Genomic DNA, 19619 nt, shown 5'->3' with positions numbered 1-19619 from the left:
GCTGTTGGACATCCACTGAAATGGTTAAAACTGCTGGGCACAAATCATTTTCAGGTACCAGTTTGAAGAGGTTAGTGATTGTTTTGGAGCTGCTGTTTCCTTTGACATTAAGAAAAGATAGGATGCAGTTAATAAATATACACCAATCAGCCATAACATTTTGACCACCTCCTTGTTTCTACACTCATTGTCCACTCTCTCCTCTAAACTGATTATACAGGAGCACTTTGTAGTTTTACAATTACATACTGTAATCTGCCTGTTGCTCTTCATACTTTGTTTGCCCCTTTTCACCCTTTTCTTCAATAGTTAGGATCCCTACAAGACCATGATAAAGCAGGTATAATTTGGGTGGTGGATCATTCTCAGCGCTGCGATGGTATTGATGCGGTGATGGTAGTGAGTTGCTCGTCCTCTAGCCCTTCATCATTGATCATTGGACACTGCCCACAGGATGCTGTTGGCTAAATATTTCTGGCTGATGGTCTGTTCTCTCCTCAGCAGTGGCACTGAGGGATTTAAAAACTCCAGCTGCACTGCTGTGTCTGATCCTCTTATACCAGCTCAGCACATACTAACACACCACCATGTCAGTGTCACTGCAGCGCTGAGAATGGTCCACCACCAAAATCATACCTGGTCTAAGGTTGTCCTCTGGGAGTCCGGACCATTGAAGAACACGGGGAAAGGAGGCAAACAAAGTATGCAGGGCAATAAATGGACTAAGAACTTTGTAGTTCTACACTTACAGTGAACGCAGAAACAAGAAGGTATTCATAATGTTTTGGCTGTGTGTAGGTGTTCAACAAAGTATGATACATTTATGCTTCTTAATTTAAGGTACAGAAATCACCTCAGTGACTGTTTTTCAGAGAGTGTGGCGGTGCGAAATGCTCACACGTTGTAATGTAAACTGCATATATTAAAATTTAGGTACACAATACATAACTTACCTTTGCAGTTTCTGGAGAGAGGTCCTATCTGACATGTGTGTGTTTGATGGCCGTGGGACCAGCCCCAGGTCTCCAGGTTTGTAGTGAGACAGGTGGGAGGTCTTCTTCAGTGGGGGAAGTGGGCTTGTTCTTTAACAGTAAAGAAAAGCATGAGAAATATGACAGCAATGGCCCCTTTCTTTCCTCACATAGAGGATTACTTCCTTTACTGGGAAATGCCGGTATTGTTTTCTAGGACTGAAAAATATCATTCTAATTTCAAATCAAATCAAATTTATTTCACGAACATGCACTTCTGAGTCTTCTTCTTTAGGGACCTCCTGTAATGATCAAGTAGATTAAAACAACTGTTCATTTAATTTAACAGCTCCATCATTCCACAACTGCCACATCTCTTGTAATATTACTGTCAAGGCTTCCTTTAAAGCCACAGCAGCCTCCTGCAGAACCGTCTACAGCTGTTTTCGCTGCATGTTCACCTCTTGAAGCTCATTTTTCAGATGTTCGGCCTCGGCTTGTTTTTGGTTGAGCTTGTCCATAATGGATTCCTGTTCCTCTCTGAGTACATCAATCAATTCATAAAAGAGATGTACAATGATTTCCCAGTATGAACGTGATGCCAATAATAATTTGCTTCTTAATTCTCTTCCACCAGATGTTTAGGGAAACAAAACTGTAAATATGTTGTCAACACAAATGATCATATTTTCATATATGACCAGTGTGCAATCACTATAATGGGAGTTACACACATTTTCAAATTTTCTGCAAAGACCTTCCATTAATTCGTTAATAAAACCACTCCAAGTGGTTTATTATGAAATTTGAAATTCTTGAGAATTACTGAATTCACTGATTCTTGAGAATCACTGTTCTCAGTGTTTTTGACAGAAATGAGCAAGACTTTGTAAAAAGCAGGATTCAACTTTAACACACTGAAAAGCATTGATTTTTTATACCTCTGTGTTAGTGTCAACTTAGCTATAACAAAGAAACAAATCAAATGTTCATTCATTCATTGTCTGTAAGCACTTATCCAGTTCAGGGTCGTGGTGGGTCCAGAGCCTACCTGGAATCATTGGGCGCAAAGTGGGAATACACCCTGGAGGGGGTACCAGTCCTTCACAAGGCAACACACACTCACACTTTTAAGTCGCCAATCCACCTACCAATATTTTTTGGACTGTGGGAGGAAACCCACGCGGACACAGGAAGAACACACCAACTCCTCACAGACAGTCACCCGGAGCGGGAATCGAACCCACAACCTCCAGGTCCCTGGAGCTGTGTGACTGCGCCACTGTGCCGCCCACAAATCAATTATTGTTCTGAAAACTGAAAGGGTTTTGATGTGTAGTGTGTGTCAAAAGAACCCTGTCACACAGACCCCACCTGAGATTATCATGCTTTTTCTGTAGTGCAGAGTGGTCCTCCAACAGCTGTTGGTGCACTTGTTTATGTCTAGCAAAGTTTTCAAGCTCAGTGTTCATCTGCTGGCACTTTTCTGTTAGCTGCTTCACCACCTCAGAAGAGGAAGAAAACTCTTTAGTCTGTCAAACTCATTTAGAAAATTTGATAATTCAGGCTGCAGAAATAGATTTCACTATAAACCTTTTGATTTCCAAATCTTTTCTTTGTCATTTCCTCCAGTAGAGACTCTGTAATCTTCATTTCTCTCATGAGCTCTTTCTTTCTGCCTCTCAGAGCATTGTTGTCCTCTAGCAGCTCTTCACTCTTATATGAGAGCTCTCTGAGTTGGACTGTAAGTGATGCATTCTGATATAAACTGTCTTTCTTTGATTATTACCCCTCACCTACTGGTCTAGCCCATCTTCTTCCTTCGACTATCACACCTCTCATTCCTCTCCTGATTATCATATTCTTCATCACCCTCATTCTATGTACCTCTCCTCTCACTCCTCTTCTTCCTCCTGCTCCTGCCCCCAAATCTCAACGTATATATGAACCTCCCAAAATGTATTTGGGCAGACTGAGATCATCCAGCTGTACTCATACATGGTCCTGTGTATGTGTAAATAAACTCCAGTCTCCTGACTCTTCAATGCTGAATTTCTAACAGTTGGTGCCATGACCCGGATGGCATACTGAATCCTTCTTGGTGAGTAACGCCATCACGAACTAAAGACGAATTCTGGCAGAACCTTCTCCTATGCAGACTAGGATATAAGGAATTAGAGTCAGTAAAAGTATCCTGAAATTGTAACTGTGTTGTTACTGTTATCCCCTCAGGTGAGGGAAGACCAGTAGTTTGTAACTGTTGTTACTGTTGTTACACATATTTTATAAGTGTTTAGATTTTCTGATCAAAAGAGGCCTGTTTGTGTTTTGTTGAAACACTGGTGTGTCACTGGTAAAAACCTAGCCTTTTGTGGCTGTTTTATATTCTTTGATCAAGAAAGGTCTGTTTGTGTTTGTTGAAACACTAGTGTGCCACTGGTAAAAACTTAGTTTTGTGGCTGTTCTTATATACTTTGATTGGAGGAAAACAGTACTTAAAGTTACTGTTAGCTATTGAGGGAAACTTTTGTTTTGTTTATTTTGTTTGTTTGCTTGTTTTGTTGTGTTGCCTCACCATGACTTCAAATGACCAAAATGTTCAAGTGTGTGATCAAACAACCTGGAACCCTACTAACTATGGAAACAGCACACTAGTTAAGGGTGGGACTGAAATGCCTCAATGGACAAAGCCAGATTTTGAAAGGGTAATTGCCAACATTGTAAAAAAAAAAAAACACATCAATGAGCAAAAGAGAACTCAGTACTTTTCATCTAAAGGCTTTTCCTCTGATATTGAATGGGCTTTTGAAGAATGTAAATCAGCCTTAGGCTATGGCATTAAACATGGTTCATTTAAAGATTGTCTTTATGTAATTCAGCAGTACTTGAAGTCAAAGCTAAAATGCATGGAGAGTAAACTAGATGAAGCTGAGAGGAAAGTTTTAGATCTTACTAATGAAGGTAAAAAGCATAAAATAGCTGCTATGAATGCCCAAAGAACTTGCAAAAAACTTCAGCAGTCACTGACTGAGGTTGAACAGCAACATGCTAACTGCAAACCTGTAAAACGTCAATGTCGACCTCCACCTGTATCTCCTCCTCCGGGTCAGCCATGCTATACAGAGGATGACGAACCTCCACTGTTGGCAGGACTGTATCCAGATTCAGATACAATCCACTGTGATGGATCAGAACTCTCATTCTCTAATGAGAATTCTGATCAAACTAGTGGTAAGGCAACTTTTACAAGACAAGTTCAGATGAGACCTGTTACCATAATATCTTCTGAGGTCCTTAATAAAGGAGGTGAAAAAAAAGAAACTAGAGTACAAATTGGGTACATTCCATTAGATGCCATAATGATGCCAGGTTTTGGATGGTTTGGGTGACAGTGGACAAGATATTGATAAAGGATGGAAAGTCTTCAGGTAATGGATCAGTCTTAAATGTTGAAAGACCACTGATTGGGGGCAGATAACTGGTTGCAGACAAAAGAAAGGAGAATCAGATGTCGAATACTGTGAACGGTTTGAAAGAGTTTTTTTGCGCCACTGTGGAATTGATAACTATAACAGTGATAACATTGATGATACTACTGACGGTCCTCATTTTACACAGCTGGTTTAATCTTTGCAACCAGATATTAGACAAGCCCTGATAACATCTGTCCCAAACCGGCGTAATGTTAAATGGGGTAAAATTAAAACTGAACTTGACAGGCTGGATCTTGACTTAGAATTAGGCAATGTGACAGCCTCCATACATGTGCTAGCAGACAACAGCTCCAATTCAGGTTCCAACCAGAAGTTCCCTAGCCATAAAATAGAGTGCCACTATTGTCATAAAAATGGTCATTTTGCAAGAGATTGCCGTAAGAAGCAAGCAGATAATCATAAAAGATACACAAAAATGAGGGACGATATGGTGGGTTCATCTTCTGAGGAGTTGTCACAGGGGAAAATAGAACAGGGAATATGAAAGCCCTTGCAGGGTATTTCACAAGACCAGTTGTCCATGCTTATCAAAGCAATGCAAGGCATCTCACAGGGGTCAACAACTCCATCTGCTCCGTCTTTAAACTAATTTGCCCAGCCGCTTCCGCCCATCTGTGTGCTATCAGTAAAATCATTGAGAACCGTTTTTTTGTTGATATTCAAATCAAGGAACAGGATTATTCATTTCTTGTAGACACAGGGGCTCAAGTAGCCACCCTTTCAGAAACAGTATGTATATCTTTAGGAGTGTCTTTAACAGACAGACACATTACAGCTGAGGTATTCCTTTAACTCTGTCTGAAACCATAGATGTTAATCTAGGACCTAAAACAGTTTCTTGGCAATTTTGGGTTGGTAAAGTTGAAAATATTTTTGGGGTGGATTTTCTGAGAAAACTGAACTGCTCATTGTCTATTAATGCTGACTCTTGTGTTTGGAACATTGCTTCTTTAAAACAATCTGATTTGAATGATCACACCATTTGGTCACACGACAAAGATGACTGTGGTCTTCTAGATTTGGAACCAGTTGTTCTTGCAGGTCACCAACCACCTTGCACCAGGCAATATCCCATTAATAAAGAAGTTTTGCTGGGTATAATGCTTATCATAGACCAACTTGAGAAAAGAGGTATCTTGGTCAAAACACCCTGTATGGCCAGTTCGAAAAGCTAATGGATCCTAGCGACTAACAGTGGACTACAGAGTAGCCAATCAGCATATAGACAAACTAACCCCATTGGTTGCTGACCCATCCACAATCTTTGATGGCATCCCCTCATCCCACAGTATCTTTTCAGTTGTAGATATGGCCAATGGTTTTTGGTCTGTCCCATTAGATTTACAAAGCCAGCCATGGCTTGCATTCACTGTGGGTGATGCACAGTATCAGTGGACACGGCTGCAGCAAGGTTTTCATAACAGCCCAGTATATATCATCAAGCTCTCAGGAATAATCTCTCCCAAGCTGAGCATATTTTGCAGTCCTCTATTATTATTCAGTATGTTGATGATGTTTTGCTGAGTAATGAGAATGAAGAAACACATACGAAAGATATGAGGTCACTTCTAGATTTTCTAGCTAACAAAAGACCAGTCGTGACAAAGCCCAGTTATGCTGTTCTGGTGTGCAATATTTGGGACAATGGGTTACCCAAGGCTCTAGAGGAATCTTGCCTGCTAGAAGTTCCGCAATTAACGCAATGACATTGCCAACTACAGTGCACAATTTGCAAGCTTTCTTAGGCTTATGTAACTACTGTAGACCTTGAATAGACTCTTATGCTGCAATTTCACAACCACTATATGATCTGCTTAAAGGTAACCCTAGTAAACATGACCCTGTTGTTCACACAGATGATACCACTTCTGCTTTTGTAAAGCTAAAATCGGCTTTGAGGTCTGCACCAACTCTTGGCCTTTGTGATCCAAACAAGCCTTTCACTATCTTTGTAAATGAAGACTGTGGCTTTATGACATCCTGTCTGACCCAGCAACATGGCGGTATGCAGCGTCCAATAGCCTATCATTCCGCTAAATTAGATGCCGTAGCATGTGGAATGGGTCCATGTCTAAGAGCCGTACAAGATACATATCTTGCAGTGTTAGCATTTGCACCACGGACGCTAGAACAAACTGTTGCAGTCAAATGTCCACATTCTGTGTCACCACTGCTCAATAATGGCCGTGTACTGTCAGTGACAGCCTCCAGATGGGGTAACTGGCTTGCAGTGTTGACAGCTCCAAATGTTCTGATTCAGAGTGCACCTATGAACAACCCTTCCTCCTTTATGATGTCTTCACTGACTGATGCTAACAAGGAAGGGGATAATCATAATTGTGTTGAGTTATCTGAACCTCATCCTGTTTTTAAAGATGTTCCTCTTGATAATCCCGATTTGATTTGAGTTAGTAGCTTTAACTGAGGCATGTAAACTTGCATCAGGCAAGAGTGCTAACATCTACACAGATTCTCGCTATGCGTTTGGGGTGGCTCATGACTTTGGACACTTGTGGAGTCATATGGGCTTTCTGACAGCTGCAGTTAACCCAGTTAAAAATGCTGATTTAGTACATAATCTGTTAGATGCAGTTAAACTACCCACGGATCTAGCCATTATCAAAGTCAAAGCACACACTGGAACCTTTTATTTTGAAGCCCAAGGCAACAAAATTGCAGATGAAGCGGCTAAAAGGGCAAGCTTGTTACCTCCAGCAAGTATTGCTTCACTCACTAACACAGAATGTAACACTAACAACATTTCTTCCATTCACAAGCTACAGTTCGATTCCCCAAACTGGGAATTATGGACATGGTTAGATTCAGGTGCAAAAATTGCTCCAAATGGTGTTTGGGACAAAGGGGGAAAAATTGTAGCGCCTGAATCACTACTGCCTTACCTTGCCACATAGATACATTCTTTAGGCCACGTTGGTGTTGAAAAAATGGTCAAACAATTTTCACACTCTTGGTGGAATCCCAAGTTCAAGGAACAAGCCAAAACAATTGTACGAAATTGTGCTGCCTGTAATCAAGTTAACGCTACACCTCAAATGTGAACCCTTGCTGTTAAAACAGTGACACCCCCAGGTCCATTTCCCCACTTACAGGTAGATTCCATAACACTACCTAAATGTGAGGGAAAACAAGATGTCAGTAGACACATTTTCCCACTGGATTGAATCTTATCTAACCTCTAAAGGTACTGCTATACACACTGCTAAAATGTTAGCACAGTTTTTATTCCTAGATGGGGACTCCCTGAGCATACTGAGTCAGACCAAGGCACTCACTTCACTGGGCAAGTAGTACAGGCAGTCTGTAAACTTCTGAAGGTGAACTGGAAGCTCCACTGTCCATACAGACCACAAGCCTCGGGACAAGTAGAACTTGTACACCGTGTCATTAAAAATCGACTGACTAAACTCCATAGCCAGAAAGCAAAATGGACTGCTGCCTTGCCTGCAGCACTTTTTAGTATAAGGGCAACTTGCAACAAAACAGTTGGGCTTAGCCCTTATGAAGTGCTGACAGGTAGACCAATGCTTAACTACTGTCAAACACTAACACAAGCAGTACAGGCCGCTCAGTGCTCAGGTCAGCAACGCATGGGGTAAAGCAGCTGAAGGTGGCCATACAATAATTCCAGGTCAATGGGTCATGGTGAGGAAACACGACAAGCAGTCCCTAGAACCCAGATGGGATGGCCCATACCAGGTTCTTCTCATTACTAACTCAGCAGTAAAATGTGAAAATAAGAAAACGTGGACTCACGTTTTGAACTGTAAGGTTGTGCCTGCTCCCCCAAATTAATGGTTAGGGTCAGAAAAGGGGGAGGTCGGTGAAGCACAGAGCCTCAGGGAAGATCCATGGTTTTTAGGCTGTGGTGGCCACCCCTGCAGGTGAAGATTCCAACATACTGTGCCTAACCATAATAGCCTCCTCTAAGGGTCAGACTGCAGGGAGCAGCACATTACCTTAAACCAACTTCTCCAAAACTGTAATGATGAACAGATCACTGCGTATGTTTCCATGTGTATTACAGAACCACAACCTTGCAGAAACCCAGATGATTTGCTGAGTTGGAAGGGTCTTCACCAAAACATAACCACAACCCTGAAGGAACCCAGATGATTAGCTGAGTTGGAGGAAAGACCTTCAGAACAATCTACCCAAGAAACTGTCATTGTGGAGACCACCAAATTATGTATACACCACTAGCTCAAACACTGTGCCTGATCTTTACAACCATTTATGGTACAAAAGCATGGGATTGCAATCACATGCCTAATGAAGGTTTGACATTTCACCATGCAAAAACAAATCACCTAAGCTCCCTGAACTGTATCCCTCACTGACAAGATTTTCCTGTAAACATCTTATGCTGGTGGTACTTCTGCAACGGAAAAGACTCAGAAATGGTAGTACCCCGGGAAGCTACGCTAATGGCACATTTTAAAGTAATAAAAACAAACTTAGTGGAGGCGAAACAAAGAACAGACATCCCATTCATTCTCCAATGGAATGGAACCTTATTTTTTAACAGAACAAGGTATGAAAATGAAGCCTTATACAGATGCAAATGTGGTGATCATATTCAAGACCAAATTTATGTAGATAGCACATTGAGAACAAGCCAAGGGGGAAACCATGTTCCTAGCATTTCCCAAGATAACCCAAGTGAGAATGTGTTTTCCCCATCTCTTCTCAATAACAAAACAACATCTTTTTGGGAACCACTCTGTGTGCATCCTTCAACCTATGAGTGTGAGTGGAGGAATCTCATGAACAGCACATCTGATCTCAAACTGCGACACATGCTCCATTTTACAAGCTCATACTAGTAAACCAATAAAAACATCTTTATGTCATAATATTAGTGCTCCAGTAATAAGTAGCTGTTGTGTTCCTGGTGAGAAGACATGTAACACTACCTCACTTCCTACTACCAAAATTTCAGAGCTTATTACCTCCGGTTCCTTTCCTTGATGTATTGAAAACAGGGATGAATCGTCTTTTTTAGGTGAAATTCCCAAAGAGTTGTGTGCCCAAATCTGACTTAGATAACAAGGGTGATGCCTACACCCACTCAAAATCATCACAGAATTTTCCTTTCAAGACACTATCCAAGAACCTGTTGATGATGAAGACTGCGTAAAAGAAGGCTCACTGGTATAATTTTGTAGCCTTGACCCAGCTCTGTCGTCTAACTGCACCAGTAGGAACATACTGGCTTTGTTGAACTACAGCTTGGTCCGAATTACCCTCTAGATTTTATGGTCGATGTACACTTGCATATCTATTTCCATCAATGAGAAGCAAAAAGAAAAAACTAGAACTTCCAACTAATAGCATTGACCAAAGTGGCTCCTGTGTGCCTGGTTTGACCTGTCAGCCAACATCATGGTCTCACATTCTAGGAGCCCTGATCCCGTCTTATGGTGTCATGCAATCCCTTGATCCGGTCCGCACACTTTCAAGACAAGTGGAACAATTGATAAATGATACTGTTTCTTCTCTGTGTAACATCAGCTTGACTCTAGCATTTCACAGAATGATGATTCTCCAAAACCGGATTGCCCTGGTCTATATACTATCTAGTAGAGGTGGAACCTGTACAGTAATAGGCCCAGAATGCTACACTGATGTAATAGATCCAACAGAAAATCTTTCAAACATCCTCACTGACTTACATCATTTGCATGACCAAGTAGCAACTATGAACAACTCAGATACTTGGCTACATGTACTTCTCTGACATTTTTGGAACAACATTTTGTTGTATTCTGTACAATTTTAACAATCTTGATTGTTTGTTTTTGCCTTTGACTCATAATTGAACATATTTTTCGTGCTTGTAATGATAATACAATTTTGTGGGATATCAAAAGGGGGGGATTGACACCTACTCGTCTCACACCTACTCGTCTAGCCCATCTCCTTCTCCCTTCGACCATCATCCTTATCACACCTACACCTCCCCTCACACCTAATTGACCATCACCCATCACACCTACTCGTCTAGCCCATCTCCTTCTTCCTTCGACCGTCACCCTTATCACACCTACACCTCCCCTCACTCCTAATTGACCATCACCCATCACACCTACTCGTCTAGCCCATCTCCTTCGACTTCGACTTCCTTCGACTATTACACCTCCTCTTCACACTTACACCACCTCTCATTCCTCTCCCGATTATCATATTCTTCATCACCATCATTCTATGTACCCCTCCTCTCACTGCTCCTGCCCCCAAATCTCAAAGTATAAAATGTATGTGGGCAGACTGAGATCATCCAGCTGTACTTATACATGGTCCTGTGTCTGTGTAAATAAACTCCAGTCAACACCAAACTCCAGTTTCCTGATCAATCAATCAATCAATCAAATTTTATTTATATAGCGCTTTTCACAACAAAAAGTCGTCACAAAGCAGCTTTACAGAGATCCGGGTTCAAGCCTCCTATGAGCAAGCCAGGGGCAACAGTGGCAAGGAAAAACTCCCTCAGCACACGAGGAAGAAACCTTGGAAGGAACCAAGACTCATACGGGGAACCCATCCTCCTCGGGTCGACACCGGAGACACAACAGAGAACAGAAGTAAAAGTGAAATGACCGATGAAGGGGTTATAGTAATATAAATGTAGTATATTAGTGATGATGGAGAAGCAGAAATGAAAATGGTGAGGATGATGATATTAGTGATGTATGAGTCTGATGAAGGAGGAGGTGATCAGGGATTCAGTGTGAGTTAAAATTAGGTGCAGAGTTAATCTGAAATAAAACAGCATGGCCAAGCATGATAGTGTAGATGAGACAAGGACAGGATCTTGTACAGGACACAGGGGCTGGATCAGGGCAACACCTGGAGAGCAGCAGGACATCTCAAAGCATGAGAGAGAGACAGGAGAAAGAAAGCCAGACAAAGGGAACAAATATAAATACAGAAGTTAGTAGGTTCATGGTAAAGAACGGGGAAATTTGTCCTGCGAAAAAAGCTTCCACTGGTCAGGCAAGAGAACCCAGCGACAGACAGCGTGTTGGCGGTTACTACACAGCTAACTAAGAATGCTGTAGCTATGGTGATATGACAGGGTTAACACAGAACAGTGATAATATGAAAACCAGCCCGAACACCAATATAGAAGGAGTAACCTGAAGGTGAGTGATTAACCAAAAGCTTGTTTAAAAAGGTAGGTTTTTAATCTAGATTTAAAGATTGAGAGTGTGTCTGAGCCCCGAACAGTAACCGGAAGGCTATTCCAGAGTTGAGGAGCTTTGTGAGAAAAGGCTCTTCCTCCTGCTGTGTTTTTCTTAATGCGAGGAACAAAGAGTAGATGGGCATCCTGTGAACGAAGTGTACGTGACGGGCGATAAGGTATGAGAAGTTCAGTAAGATACTGCGGGCCTAAACCATTTAGAGATTTATAAGCTAAGAGGAGTATTTTATAGTCAATGCGAAATTTTACAGGTAGCCAGTGTAGGGACGAGAGAACTGGGGTGATATGTTCGAATTTTCTAGCTCTAGTGAGCACCCTGGCTGCTGCATTTTGAACTAACTGAAGCTTGTGTAACGCTTTGCACGAGCTCCCTGCCAGGAGCGCATTGCAGTAGTCTAGACGTGAAGTTATAAAAGCATGCACTAGTTTCTCTGCATCTTTTAATGATAAAATATGCCGAATTTTGGCAATATTGCGTAGGTGGAAGAAGGCGGTTTTGACTGTATTGGATATGTGGGTATCAAATGTGAGAGTCGAATCAAAGGCTACCCCTAAGTTTTTAATGATGGCATTGTGTTTTACTGTTGAATTATCAATAGCAGCATTTCTGAGTGAATGTATCTGAGTATCTTTACCTAGTAACAAGACCTCAGTTTTATCAGAATTTAACATGAGAAAGTTTTGCATCATCCAGTCTTTAATTTCAGTTAGACATTCTGTTATTTTACATAGACAAGCAACATCATTGGGTTTGGCTGATATATACAGTTGTGTGTCATCAGCATAACAGTGGAATTGAATCCCATGCTTACGGATTAGTCGACCCAGTGGCAGCATGTAGAGTGTGAACAATACAGGGCCGAGCACTGATCCTTGTGGAACACCATATTTAACTAAAGTATGATTAGAGGATTTATTATTCAGATAAACAAATTGGTAACGATCGGATAAATAAGATCTGAACCAAGAGAGGGCAGATCCTTTTATTCCTACCAGATTTTCCAGCCTATCAAGAAGCATCACATGATCTATGGTATCAAATGCTGCACTAAGGTCAAGCAGCACCAGAATAGATATATAGCCCTTATCATGTGAAAGGAGTAAGTCATTAGTTACTCTTGTTAGAGCCGTTTCTGTGCTGTGATTTGGTCTAAATCCAGACTGAAAAAGACTGAAAAAGCCAGGGGGAGTGGACTCATTTAGGGCAATGTATTCATTGGCTTTAGCCCATGTTTCGCAGAGACATAATGCATTGAGTTTGTTATCAGTAATAATATCACAGACAGTGAGTGCTTTGGATGTTAGAGATCGTATATTTAAAAGCCCTAATTTAATGCTGGAAGTGCTGAAATATTGCGTTCGCTGCAGTGCCTTGGTGTTAATTCTAATTAGGTTGTTAAAACTGATTTTTGGGCGTTTGTGATAACAAGCTTTGCGGGGAACAGACACAGTCTCAATGCTGAAAAATTTATTAGCGTTAATCAGAGTGGGTGATATGGACATGCTACTCATCATACTAGCAGTAGAGAGATGGTCAGGAAGAACATTAGGAATTTTAATATTACTTACCTGCTCGCTATCCATTCCACCTACCTGACTGATGTGACTGGGAATGACCAGTCAGTTCCGGCGCAGAACCACCTCAATGTTCTCAGAGAGAACTGCGGATCCTAGACGGCTCGGATGAAGCCCATCCCAACGATACAGGGCCGGACGCTCATGAAAGCACTCCCAGTTGTCGACGTAGTCCACGCCGACAGTGCCGCACCAATCCAGGAGCCAGGAGTGGAGCCCGAAGAGCCTGCTAAATGCCTCGCATCCTCGACGGTAGGTGGGCAGGGGGCCAGAGACGATGATCCTAGCATCCGTCTTCTTCCGAGCGGTATCCAGAAGCGAACGGTAGTGCTCCTTCAGGACCTCGCTGCGGCGGGCGGAGATGTCGTTCGTTCCCACGTGGAGAACGACGGTGCCGAAGTCCTCGCGCTGCCGAAGCGCCGACGGAAGCCGCCTGGCGACGTCCAGGACACGTGCGCCTGGGAGACAAGACACGGTTGCATTACTCTTTATCCCCGGCACTTTTAAATGTCTAACTATTGAGTCACCAATAATAAGAACACCGTCCTGTTTAGTCTTCGGCGCTGGAGCAGGTGAAGGCCAGGAGCTGAGCACCTCAAACCGGTTGGCAGAAGTGAAGACTGGCTGCGGTGGAGGGGGGGACGGCCTCGGCTTCCCACGCCCACGCTGGCGCTCCCATCCCGGTGCAGGCGTGTAGATGGGTACCCCCGCAAACCGCCGCGGCAGAGGAGCCGGAGAGGCGACGGCCACGTAGGAGGCGTCGCGGGCTGCCTCGAGTCTCGTCTTCTCCCGCTGGAGCTCCGTCTGCTTCTCCAAGAGACGCTGAATCCGGCGACCGAGCTGCTCGAGCTCCGCGCCGAGCTCAGAAAGGGCTCGTTCCTCGGCAGGTGCCATGAAGAGAAAAAAATAAACAATGAGAAATAATATGTACGAAAAAAAATGAAGTTAAGAAGCACGGTGGGTTAGGAATGATGAAGACAGCACACTAGGATAAGCAATGCCAAAGAATATGCAATAGAGATTGTAAATAAACGTCTAGAGGACTAAAACAGCGACAAACGGCAAACAATTTCAAATCAAGCACGCGAGTAGTCAGCCGGAAGTGACGTACCTGTGACGTATTCACCCGACTCTTCACTCTTCAATGCCGAATTTCTAACAGTTCTCATGGATGGCCCTCCTGGTTGTTTCTGGCATACTCCTCTCTGTGACTTCCCAAAATTCTGCAGCAGCTGTAGCCACATGCTGCAGCATCTCTTTCTTCAGTCTGTAGAGTAATGTATATCACATAGCTTTAAACATAGGAGGTAAGCAGTGGGAAACTAAAGTATATGGGAGGACCAGTTCATTCATTTATTCGTTCTTCATTTCTCTGATTATATATGGCTATGCTGACCTGTCATTGCCCAGTACAGCCTTTTTCTCAAGGTTGTAGATGATTGCCTGGTGCTCCTCCTTCTGACGCTTCATCTGTTCTTTCAGAGATGTCAGTAAGGTCATGAGCTCCTCCTTTTGCACAAGGAACTCCTCCACAGCTGGAAAGAATACATTGAGATAATGCTAATGAATAATGAATATGCCATCTTAAATGTATTCATTTTGGGCTTAATTTTTTGGTTTGAGATATTAGCTGATCAAAGCTGGCTAGGCTAATAAATCAGTTTCTGTGACTCTGTGATTTAATACCTAAAGCCATGTTCTCTGAAATGAGCTTGTCCTTGTTCTCCTGGAACTCATGTCAAAGTGTGCTCAACTGCATCTCAAATGACTCTTTCTCTGCATCTTTGGCCAGCTGCGATGCCAAGAGCTTTTCTGAGAGATCTGTGAGTTCATCGTCCTTCTGGGCCAAAAAGTGTTTTAGATACTGAACTATGTCCTTCTTCTCTCTACATTGTTGTAGTTAGTGGAGAGGTCCTTCTCTCTGATCTCCAGCTCATCACATCTGTGCTGATACCTGGGGAGAGAGAAAAAGGGTATAAATAAGATTATTGCAAGCAAAAGGAAGGGTTTCCTGTGATAGCAGAGTGAGTCAGCTGTTGTTCCATAAGGGTGAGGTGCTGCAACAGGTTAATAATTTGTGAATAGCCTATGATCTTGTTCTTGGTTTCATTTTAACTTCCTTATGAGCCGTGCTATAATGATGGACACATGGATAGTAAAGCAGTTCTGAAGTGAATCTAATATATTTTTTAATAAAATCACTGGAACTGGTTAGGAGTCTTCTGCCAACTACAGCTTGTCTGGTAAGTGTAACTTAGTCTGGTCAAGGTAGTTTAGATTGCTGGATAAACAATGAGCTCCACTAATTACAAACATACAAAGGCAGAACTGGATTAAGTATACTGTTTAGAACAGAAGCACTGTGTAAGGCAAATTGTTGGCTTCAGTTTTCATGAGGCTGGCTTGTGAAAAGCTGCTGGAGAGTAAGAACTAAATCCAGTTCTTTTGTCCTCACTTCTCTAACCGCACCTCCAGGTCTCGTATCTGAGCTATGTAGAACTCTTTGCTGCTCTCGTTTAAATAGTTGTAGGCATGTATTAATGTATTTTGAAAGGCTGGCCAACAGCCCTGGGAAGGAACCAATTCAGTTCAGTTTGATTCAGTAGCCAGTGCACATGCGCAGTGTTGCGATCCTTGCAAATGTCAGATTTGACAGACTCTCTCCTGAACAGCGGGGTTTTCACAGCATGGAGCCGAGCACCGAGATTTGAAACCGTACTTTTCAGTTGTGTTTTATATTAATTCAATGAGGTTATATATTCACCAAACCACAAATGATATTTTTCTTTCTTTGGAACTTGAGACGGTCACGTGGACTCCCCAAACCCAGGAACCAATCAGAGGACGAAGACCTCCCGAGTGGGCGTGACTGCGCCACCTATGAAAAAGGAGTTGCTCTCTCTTACACCCTTGTTTTCTTGACGCTCTTGTCTCTTGTTTTTTTTTCTGATGCTCTCTCTCTTTGTTTCTCTCTACGCTGATGGAGCCGACTCTTCCAAAAGATTCTTAAAAGAAGATAGATCTTCATGCGACGGGGGACGCCTTGTGTCAGTAAACATTGCAATACAGAAATAAAGTGTAACAAGGTTGATTAATTGTCAGTAATCTTGAACTTCCAACTTTTTATTTTGTGTTCGTTGTTTGTAGCCCGCCCTGTGAAGGACTGGCACCCCCTCCAGGGTGTATTCCCACCTTGCGCCCAATGATTCCAGGTAGGCTCTGGACCCACAGCAACCCTGAACTCGATAAGCGCTTACAGATAATGAATGAATGAATGAATGTTTGTAGCCCAATCCAAGTTTAATTTTATAACTGATCAAAGCAGGTGAAACTTATTTTGGCCAGAATAAGAGCCACCGCTGAAATTAGTTGGAAATTAGTATTAGTTATTTACTTCGGAATACATCGCTTCCGAGGATCAGAGCAAAACAGCAAGCTTTTATTCTGACGCCTCTTCCTTCTGGAGGATAACCCCAGTCAGGACAGCGAGCCAGAGGAAATCCTTCAACTGACGTCACAACGCTCTGAGGGCGCCTGAAGCGGCCTGACTTGTAAGTGACAACTTCTACGTTGACCCAGCCTCAACGCTCCCACGAAAAGAACAACAGGATCCAGGCTGGCCTCCCTACAATCACCTCAACGCGATGCTGTACCCATCGATTGGTTGAGTTGCGACAAAGAGTAAGCAAGTAAATTCCTCATTCTCAGAAGCTGATGCCAAATTAAGTCTCTTGATAAATTTATACACTAATTAAATCATTTAGCAACATATTATTCACAAGTCATATAGCCTAGCCAATTATTAAATTCGAACTGGTTTCACCTGTGATTTTGATGATTTTGCTATGTTTATCAATGTATTATCATTCCTCTTTAATAAAGTATTTCCATTATTTGAAATGATACAGTGTATGGAGATTATTCCTGGGAGTCTGAAAATCCTGAGAACTCATCCCTAGTGTTGACAGTATTTCAATCTCTGAAAAATTATTAATATTGTTGTCATCTAATTTCAGTAATAATAATAATTATAAGTGATAATCATCATTAAACATAACCAAGTCAAATACTGTTACTACGCTACATATATGCATTTTAAATTTTTGGCACCCAACATTGGGCAGGAGAAAGACTCTTATGAACGGACTATATACACTGGAAAATAATCTCATCTTTGGTTAGAGAAATCCTTGCCGCTGTTTATGTTGCTGAATAATGATTGAGGCTCAAAGCTTGATGTGGGCAATTTCATGTTGTGTGTGTGTTACTGTTGAAAATCTGTTTTGTGGAATATACGGTCGAAAATAAGCTTGGTTCTGCGCCATTTTGCAGGCATAAACTGTATAGGTCTTAGCATCCCCATTGCACGTATTCCGCGGTGGGTTATTGCTACGGTTTGACCCTCGGCCGCGAAATCCGGCGCGAAGGACCTCCGAACCAAACTCCTCTGTTCGTTTTAAGACTGGGTCGCTCCCAGCTTTAATAATGAATCGTGCGCTAGGAGATTGGAGGTTACTAAGAACACAACCACAGAGAAAACGTGAGCCGAACGCCGTGAAAAATACGGCCTGTGTGTTCTGTGTGTCTGCGCTCTTCAGCTCCTTCCTTGTGGACTGAATGCAAATTCAGGAAACGAACGACCCCTTTCAAAGGGCGGAGCTAAAACTAAGGAGGGAAATTCAAAATGCCCCCAAAACAGAGGAAGCCTAATTTCCTCTCGTGGTTAAAGTGCGTGATTACAGGGAAATCAACTGCGATTAAAGGTTTGGAAACACAGTAAGCTGATACAACTATAACATACAGTGTGCAGTAATTAGAGATTGTAATTTTAACTTGATACCAGTTCATATATACAGTTAAAAGGGAAAATCTTTTAATTTTAGTTATTTTTAATAATTCCTTAATTTGGAAAATTTCTTTCACTTTTATAATTCTTTAATTTGAAATTTTTATTTTATTTTAGTTTGATAATATTTTCATTTTAATTTTTTTTTTAATAATTCTTTAATTTGAAAAAAAAAATCATTATATATATATTTTTTTTTTCATTCATTAATTTGGGAAATTTTAATAATTCTTTAATTATTAAAAAAAAATTCTTATCCTTTTCTGCTCACTAGCGTATAGCAACTTCCCCTCCACACTCTAATACTAACAGTCTTCCTTTAGAGATTCACAAGTGAACTCGAACACCATACAGACTAGCATTTATTCTTAAGGTACTTGGTACAGGTGAATTTTAATTCAGGTTAATTTAAAAGGGATTAACGGGATTAATCCTAATTAAATAGAATTAAGGTACACCCCACAGTTAGACACAGCTAACGTGGCAGACGGGACTTCTCCCTCTGAAGTATATGGAGAAAGCTTATGGGATGAGGCATTCTCTGTCCTGACCATCCTCACCAGTGATGTGATACCTGGACTTGCAGAAACAGTGCAGAAAGCCTCACAGGTCAGACGTGACCACATGGTGGCCAAGTGGATAGATAACCACTTAACAGACATCCTCAAGGGCAAACCCCGAACTGAGGCATTAGGTCAAATAGCCATCCTTACTGTAGTACAGCTCAGGGCCAGTGAACCTGAACTTGATGTGTCACAGCCACAGCAGGCAAAGTTAGAGGTAGAATTAAGTCAGCTTCAGCAAGAAATGGCTGAAGGGAACACACTACCCCAGGTCACTCCTAATGTGCCACCTAGCGCCGCTACCAAAAGACAGGACCAGCAGGAAGACAGTGAGGATCATGAACCAGACTCAGGGACCATAACCTTTAGAGCTGCTGTAGCACGTCCTCATACAAGGACCTGGTCAAAATCGCACGCAATATAACCCGCTTTGATCCCAAACCAGATGGTTCTAATGATATCTTTTCTTACCTGAAAGATATTGATTTCTACCTACATCGATTCCCTGGAATCACAGTAGATGACAAACTATATGTGATTAAACTGATCTCCAGTCAAGACATCAGTAATTTCATTGAATGTCAGCCAGACTATGTGAAAGCCCGATATGATGTGCTTTGCCAAGCATTGGAGGAAGAATTCTCCAATTACCTGTCGCAGACAGGACTAGCCGCTGCTTTGACTGTAAAACAGCAATGCCAGGAATCCCCTCAGCAGTATTATAACAGACTCAGACAGGCATATTTCGGACCTAGAAATGACTTCAAAATGGAGGAAGAGTTAAATTTTAAATCATTATTTATCCAAAACCTCCATCCCCACACTAGTCATCAGCTGGGAGTCTCAGCTTGCCCTCGCACCCTGTCTAGCAGACAGCTGCGGGACTTAGCACTCAGAGGTTTCCTAAAATCAGAACAAAATACAAACAAATGGTCTGAAATACCCCAT

At 42.1% G+C, this 19619-nt stretch overlaps 1 pseudogene; it reads right to left on the bottom strand.

Moving 5' to 3' along the window:
• LOC136678406 (cilia- and flagella-associated protein 157-like) lies at positions 1-18734 on the bottom strand (annotated as a pseudogene).
• Positions 18735-19619: the final 885 nt, after the last annotated feature.

This window comes from Hoplias malabaricus, chromosome Y (assembly GCF_029633855.1).
Source record: "Hoplias malabaricus isolate fHopMal1 chromosome Y, fHopMal1.hap1, whole genome shotgun sequence".
Classification (NCBI taxonomy): Eukaryota; Metazoa; Chordata; class Actinopteri; order Characiformes; family Erythrinidae; genus Hoplias; species Hoplias malabaricus.
Note: the sequence above shows the minus strand (reverse complement) of the source record. Positions and strands in the feature narration are given on the sequence as shown.